This window comes from Pelophylax lessonae (genome assembly GCF_965119305.1).
Source record: "Pelophylax lessonae genome assembly, chromosome: 1".
In the NCBI taxonomy this organism is placed as follows: domain Eukaryota; kingdom Metazoa; phylum Chordata; class Amphibia; order Anura; family Ranidae; genus Pelophylax; species Pelophylax lessonae.
This window is the reverse complement of record NC_138768.1, coordinates 813,596,041-813,603,977: the sequence shown is the minus strand read 5'-3', so window position 1 is coordinate 813,603,977 and position 7,937 is coordinate 813,596,041.

Genomic DNA, 7,937 nt, shown 5'->3' with positions numbered 1-7,937 from the left:
CATGGCTGCGTAGAAGAAGGATCCGGGTACTGAAATGGCCAGCCTGCAGTCCAGATCTTTCACCCATAGAAAACATTTGGAGCATCATAAAGAGGAAGATGCGAAAAAGAAGACCTAAGACAGTTGAGCAACTAGAAGCCAGTATTAGACAAGAATGGGACAACTTTATTTTTCCCTTAAAATGATACATTTTCTCAGTTTAAACATGTGATATGTCATCTATGTTGTATTCTGAATAAAATATTGAAATTTGAAACTTCCACATCATTGCATTCTGTTTTTATTCACAATTTGTTATTTTGTTTCTTCCTATTCAGGGACAACATGTTTACTTGCTGCCTAAGGGTCCTTTCACACGGCCGCTCAGCTGCTTTCCGTGTGTCCGCAAATCATCCTATTTTTTTGCGGATGATTTGCGGACATCAATGTAAGTGAATGGCACTGCGGGTGTCAGCGGAATACCATCCGCTGACACCCGATTTTCCTCCTGTCAGTTCTGTTCCGTTTTTATGAACGGAACAGAACCCTATTTTTCCTTCCGTGTAAAAAACGGAAAGGAAGGAAAATCGGATGTCAGCGGTGTCATCCGCTGACATCCGCAGTGGCATAGACATACATTATGTCCGCATATCATCCGCAAACGGATGGGATGATATGCGGGCACACGGAGCGGATGACAGAAATGTCATCCGCTCCGTGGAAAAAAAAAAAAAAAAGTCCCGCAGCGGACCTTTCACACGGAGCGGCCGTGTGAAAGGAGCCTAATATATCCCACCCACCTTAAACAGGTCATAAAGTTATGCGTGACCTGTGTATATTTTTTGTGTGTTTATATACATACAGTATATATAGTATATAAATAAAATCACTTTTTTAATAAAATCTGAAAAAATGCAAATATGTGGCAACGTGAAGAGAATATACTGTATTCTTAACTAGATTAAAAAATTCCTTTTGGGTTTAAACAAAGCAATGAAGGCAATATAAGTGTTTGGCAGTCATTAGATGGCAGATTGGCATTGAGTGACCTCACCATAGAATCCGTATACAGAATAACATCACCAAGGGCTCTGTGTTCTGGGGGACATCACATAGTGTCTGTGTTCTCAATGACCTCACCATAGGGTCTGTGTCCTAGGGGACATCACATAGTGTCTGTGTTCTGAGTGACCCCATCATAGGCTCTGTGTTCTGGGGGACATCACATAGTGTCTGTGCTCTGAGTGACCCCATCATAGGCTCTGTATTCTGGGGGACATCACATAGTGTCTGTGTTCTGAGTGACCCCATCATAGGCTCTGTGTTCTGGGGGACATCACATAGTGTCTGTGTTCTGAGTGACCCCATCATAGGCTCTGTGTTCTGGGGGACATCACATAGTGTCTGTGTTCTCAATGACCTCACCATAGGGTCTGTGTCCTGGGGGACATCACATAGTGTCTGTGGTCTGAGTGACCCCATTATAGGCTCTGTGTTCTGGGGGACATCACATAGTGTCTGTGGTCTGAGTGACCCCATTATAGGCTCTGTGTTCTGGGGGACATCACATAGTGTCTGTGGTCTGAGTGACCCCATTATAGGCTCTGTGTTCTGGGGGACATCACATAGTGTCTGTGTTCTGAGTGACCCCATCATAGGCTCTGTGTTCTGGGGGACATCACATAGTGTGTGTGTTCTCAATGACCTCACCATAGGGTCTGTGTCCTGGGGGACATTACATAGTGTCTGTGGTCTGAGTGACCCCATTATAGGCTCTGTGTTCTGGGGAACATCACATAGTGTCTGTGTTCTGAATGACCTCACCATAGGGTCTGTGTCCTGGGGGACATCACATAGTGTCTGTGGTCTGAGTGACCCCATTATAGGCTCTGTGTTCTGGGGAACATCACATAGTGTCTGTGTTCTGAATGACCTCCCCATAGGGTCTGTGTTCTGGGGGAAATCACATAGGGTCTGTGTTCTGGGGGAAATCATATAGGGTCTGTGTTCTGAGTGACATCACCTTAGGTTCTATGAGACATCCCATGGGTCGGTGTTCTAAATCACCTCACCATAGGTTCTACAAGATATCACATAGGGTCAGTGTTCTGAGTGACCTCACCATAGGTTCTACAAGACATCACATAGGGTCCGTGTCTGTGTGACCTCACTATAGGTTCTACGAGACATCATATAGGGTCTGTGTTCTGAGTGACCTCATAGTTGGTTCTACAAGACATTATATAGGGTCAGTGTTCTGAGTGACCTCCCCATAGGTTCTACGAGACATCGCATAGGGTCCGTGTTCTGAGTGACCTCCCCATAGGTTCTATGAGACATCACATAGGGTCCATGTTCTGAGTGACCTCACTGTAGGTTCTATGAGACATCACATAGGGTCCGTGTTCTGAGTGACCTCCCCATAGGTTCTACGAGACATCACATAGGGTCCATGTTCTGAGTGACCTCACTGTAGGTTCTATGAGACATCACATATGGTCCTTGTTCTGAGTGACCTCATCATAGGCTCTGTGTTCCGAGGAACATCACAAGTGAGGAAGCCGCATACCCTGGGTGAGCTTTTGTATCGTGTGAATGAGTGTACAAGACATTCACATCACAGGTACACAGGTCAATACAGTAAAGTAGAGTATTTCACTGTAAAAGAATATGCAGTTGACCCAATGATCAGACAGGGACTAATTGGAACTTGCACTTTACTAAACAGGTGCAAAGTAGAATTAATATGGCAAAGCGCATGCACACACTGCAAAGAAATACAGATACAGATTATGATAGCTGCATAAACATGGGCTTCACAGCAATGTCTCTATGGCTCAGATAGCTGCATAACACAGTTTCTATGGGTTTTCTAGCAGTGATGGTGAACCTTGGCACCCCAGATGTTTTGCAACTACATTTCACATGATGCTCAAGTAACTACACTGCAAAGTGCATGAGCATCATGGGAAATGTAGTTCCAAAACATCTGGGGTGCCAAGGTTCGCCATCACTGCGTCTATAGCAACAGAGAGAGTCTGGCTTACAGAAGTGAACACATGGAAGAATCCAAGGATAAAGCGTCACCCCACTGCAATGAGAGTATTCTAGTAACAATTGGGGTGCCCCCCCCCATCAGTTTAGTCTTTTGGAGAAGCTGAGTGCTATTAGGCTCCAGTTTGGTTGCATGCACACTGGCTCTGACAGTGGAGGACCTCTTACCCTGGCTGCAGATCACTCAACCAGCTAACTCTGCTTTATCAGGTATGGCCTTTCTGAAGTGCTAAGTGAAGGAGGCTGAAGAACTTATCTTTCCTGGGCACTTCCAGGAACCCAGGGTGTTGTGGGAAAATGAGTTAAAAGGGTCTGAACCACTATCTAAGCATGGTGAGTCAATGGGCACTCCACTAGACCACCTTTACATATAATTCTCTGTATTTCCAAATACTACAACTACAAAGTTAACTCAGGAGTCATTTTTTTTTTTTTTTTTTTTTTTTAATTTTGGTAAGTTTATTAATTGGTATTGTGGCAGAGAGGGAACTGCTTGTGGGCTCTTAAGATCAGAACCATGACTACTTCTCTACCTTATCATAAACTGTATGCTCATTACATTGTACACTTAAATATGATGGATCGATGATTTGTTTTCAGGAACTGATTCAATGTTTTAAAGTTTCAGCAGCCCACAGAAAAAATGTGTTCGCATGTACATGAAGGAAACCATATTTGCACACAACAATTGCAGACTATGCCTCCTGCTTAGTAATGTGACTGTGATTTACTTTTCCTCTGTGTCATTTTTACTTTGAAAACCCCATTCAGACCTCATGCAGTAGGAACGGGTATTTCTGCACGCAATTTTTAAAGCGTGATTTTTACACAGTTTCGCATGTCGCGCATAGGGCAGCCCATTCAATTTAATGGGTTGACTTGAGTGCATTTGTTGCCCAAAAGAAGATCCTATTTTTTTTTTTTTTTGGGCAACCCCAACATGCGTCTTGTGGGTTTTGCCATGATTAGTTTAAATGCGTTTTATTGTTCCTCTGTGTCATTATGAGTTTAAGGCCCCATTCAGACCTCATGCAGCGGGAACGATTTTTAGGAGTTTTATTTTTTTTTTTAAGCTCGTTGGTGTGTGAACACACCCAAAAGACTTACACCCTGGGCATAAAAAAGTGCCCACACTCAAGCGTGACAGGACACAAAAACTGTACAGGGTGTGCGGAATGGTCTGGCCTCCGAAGAGGTTGGACCCTGATCCCCTGGGGCGCAAGACTCCTGACAGGGACTGAGGTACTTCAGATAGTCTGCCTGGCCGAAACCAGGCAAACCCCGTTCTCTAGAGGGACTGCCGAAACAGCCCTCCCAAAGTACTAGGTGGGGCTCCCCGAAGGGAGACCCCATGAGAGAGGGCGAACTAAGCCAGAAGGCCATATCCGCCCCCACCCAAGGATAAAAAATTCCTCTGGTCCGAGCCAAAAGGCCTGTCCCAAGAGGCAGGTATGAAAAAAGTGTGTATGGTGCAGTGACCAAGGTGCCGAAAAACTCAAGGCGAGCTGCCCCTCACCAGTGAGAATTAAGGCACCCCTGGGCTGCCACCCCAGGGGCACATACACCATGGGCTCTTTTCGGTCTCGGCCTCCGGCTGGACCCGGTGTAGCCCATCCTACCAGGAGACTTGGAACGTGGACAGCACTAGGGAGAGGCCGCCTTCAACTGGGGAAAAAGTCCCCCCCTTGCAAGGCCAGATTCAACCCAGGAGGAAAGGCCCTCCCACCGCCATCCCAATTCCTTACCAATTACATCCAGGAGGAGTACTAACCGGAAATTGGCAAAACCGGCTTTCTCGCTCCCTTCAAACTGATAGGGGCGGATCCCATTCAAATCAGAAGGCAATGGACCCATCCGACTTTCTCTGACAGTGCCTACTTCCCAGTCCCCCAGATTCGCCTGGAGCACCCTAGTTCATTTCAGCCCCTGCCCCTACTATAACCTTCAGGGTCCATACCAACTGATATGGACAGATACTACACTTGATCTTAGCCAAAAGGCCGAGAAGCGATTTTTAGGAGATTTTGCATGTCACACATAGGGCAGTCTATTCACTTCAATAGGCTCCTCTTTGCATTTTTGTCCCCAAAAAGAAACTCCCGTTCCTTTTTGAGCAACAAGCTTAGCGTGATTTTTAACTTGCAATTTGCCGCGATTGCCACACGATTCTGTCGTGCAAAAATCATGGCAGAATCGCACTGCGTTTGGGGTGTCAATAAAGAAAAATAGCACATTAACATGCCTCCCATGGGTTCTGCAACGATTAGTGTGACTGTGCTTTTTTTGTGTCTCTGTGTCTTTTTTGTGTCTCTGTGTCATTGTGAATTTGAGACCCGTGCAGTGGGAACGAGAGTTCCCGCATGCGATTTTCCCAAGATTTTGCGTGTCAAGCATAGGGCAGCCCATTCACTTCAATGGGCTGTCTTATGCCCGTTTGTCGCCTACCTAAACTCCTGTTCCTTTTTGAGCAACAGGTTAGCGTGCTTTTTAAACTCCCATTTTGCCGCAATTGCCACGCAATTCTGTTGTGCAAAAATCATGGCAGAATCGCACTGCGTTTGGGGTGTCAATAAAGAAAAATAGCACACTAACATGCCTCCCATGGGTTCTGCAACGATTGGTGTGACTTTGATTTTTTTTGTCTCTGTGTTATTGTGAATTTGAGACCCATTCAGACCTCACGCAGTGGGAACGAGAGTTCCCGCATGCGATATGCCCAAGATTTTGCGTGTCAAGCATAGGGCAGCCCATTCACTTCAATGGGCTGTCTAATGCCTGTTTGTCTCCCAACTAAACTCCTGTTTACTGCGCTTTTTAAACTCGCATTTTGCTGCGATTGCCACGCAATTCTGTTGTGCAAAAATCATGGCAGAATCGCACTGCGTTTGCGGTTCCAATAAAGAATAATGGCACCCAAACATACCTCCCATGGGTTCTGCCACGATTATTGTGACTGTGTTTTACTATTCCTTTGTGTCGTGAGTTTAAAGACCCCGTTCAGACCTCTTGAAGCGGGAACGAGTATTCCCGCACACGATTTTTAAAGAGCGATGGTCACGCAATTTCACGTGTCACGCATAGGGTAGCCCATTCACTTCACGCCCAAAAGAAGCTCCTGCTCCTTTTTGGGTGAAAAGTCTAGCACGATCTTTAATTTGCATTTTGCCGCGATTGCCACGCGATTCTGTTGTGCAAAAATAATGGCAGAATCACACTGCGTTTGGGGGGCCAATAAAGACAAATGGAATCCAAGCATGCCTCCCATGGGTTCTACAACAATTTGTGTGACTGTGCTTTACTGTTCCTCTGTGTCATTGTGAATTTAAGGCCCATTCAGACCTCATTCAGCAGGAACGAGTGTTCTGCATGTGAGTTTTAGGAGATTTCATGTGTCACACATAGGGCAGCCCATTCGCTTCAATGGGCTGCCCTATGCATGTTTGTCCCCGAAAAGAAACTCCTGTTCCTTTTTTGAGCAATAAACTCAGCTTGATTTTACTTGCATTTTGCCGCGACTGCCACGGGATTCTGTCGTGAAAAAATCATGGCAGAATCGCAGTGCGTTTGAGGTGCTAATAAAGAATAATGGCACCCAAACATACCTCCCATGGGTTCTGCCACAAATAATGTGACTGTTTTTTAGTGTTACTCTGTGTCTATGTTCACGCAATTTCACGTGTTACCCATAAGGTAGCTTATTCACTTTAATGGGCTGCCCTATGCGTGTTTGTCGTCCAAAAGAAGCTCCTGTTCCTTTTTGAGCAACAAGCCTAGCATGATTTTTAAACTTGCTTTTGCTGCAATTGCCACACAATTCCGTTGTGCACAAATCAGGGCAGAATCGCAGTGCGTTTGGGGTGCTAATAAAGAATAATGACACTCAAAATGCCTCCCATGGATTCTGTAATGATTAGTGTGACTCTGCTTTACTGTTCCTCTGTGTCATTGTGAGTTTGAAAACCCTGTTCAGACCTCCTGCAGTGGGAACGAGTATTCCCACGCAAGATTTTTAAAGCGCAATGTTTACGCAATTTCACGTGATGCGCATAGAGCAGCCCATTTACCTAATTGGCTGCCCTATGCATGTTTGTTGCCCAAATAAAGCTCTTGCTCCTTTTTGAGCGACAAGCTTAGCACGATTTTTAAACTTACGTTTTACCGCGATGATTCTGTCGTGTAAAAATTGTGGCAGCATTAAAAAGCTGATAAAGATTATTTTTTTTTTTTTAAAGCCCGAAGCGTGTGAAATCACACTCAAAAAAGACTTAGCACCCGGTGCATAAAAAAGTGCACACACGCAAACGTGAACACACAAAAACTGCACAGGGTGTGCGAAATGGTCTGGCCTCCGAAGAGGTTGGACCTATACCTTGATCCCCCGGGGCGCAAGACTCCTGACAGGGACTGAGGTACTTCCTATGGTTTGCCTGGCCGAGACCTGGCAAACCCCGTTCTCCAGGGGGACTGCCGAAACAGCCCACCCCAAGTACTGGGTGGGGCTCCCCCGAAGGGAGACCCCCATGAGAGAGGGCGAACTAAGCCAAAAGGCCATGTCCACCCCCTCCCAAGACTTTCAAGGTAGGCCCAGAGACCCACACCGTACTCGTCGTGCAGGAAGAGAAGAGTGAAAGTGAAGTGACACACCACAAAGAAAAAAACACACAAACAAAAAGGTGGGGAAGGGGAAGTGGAGGAGTGAATTAGTGCCTAAGTGAAAAACAAAGGCAGGCCTTCCGGCCGGAATAAGAATTCCTCTGGTCGAAGCCAAAAGGCCTTGCCCAAGAGGCAGGTGCTTAAAAAAGTGTGTAGGTGCAGTGACCATGGTGCCGAAAAACTCAAGGCGAGCTGCCCCTCACCAGTGAGAATTAAGGCACCCCTGGGCTGCCACCCCAGGGGCACATACA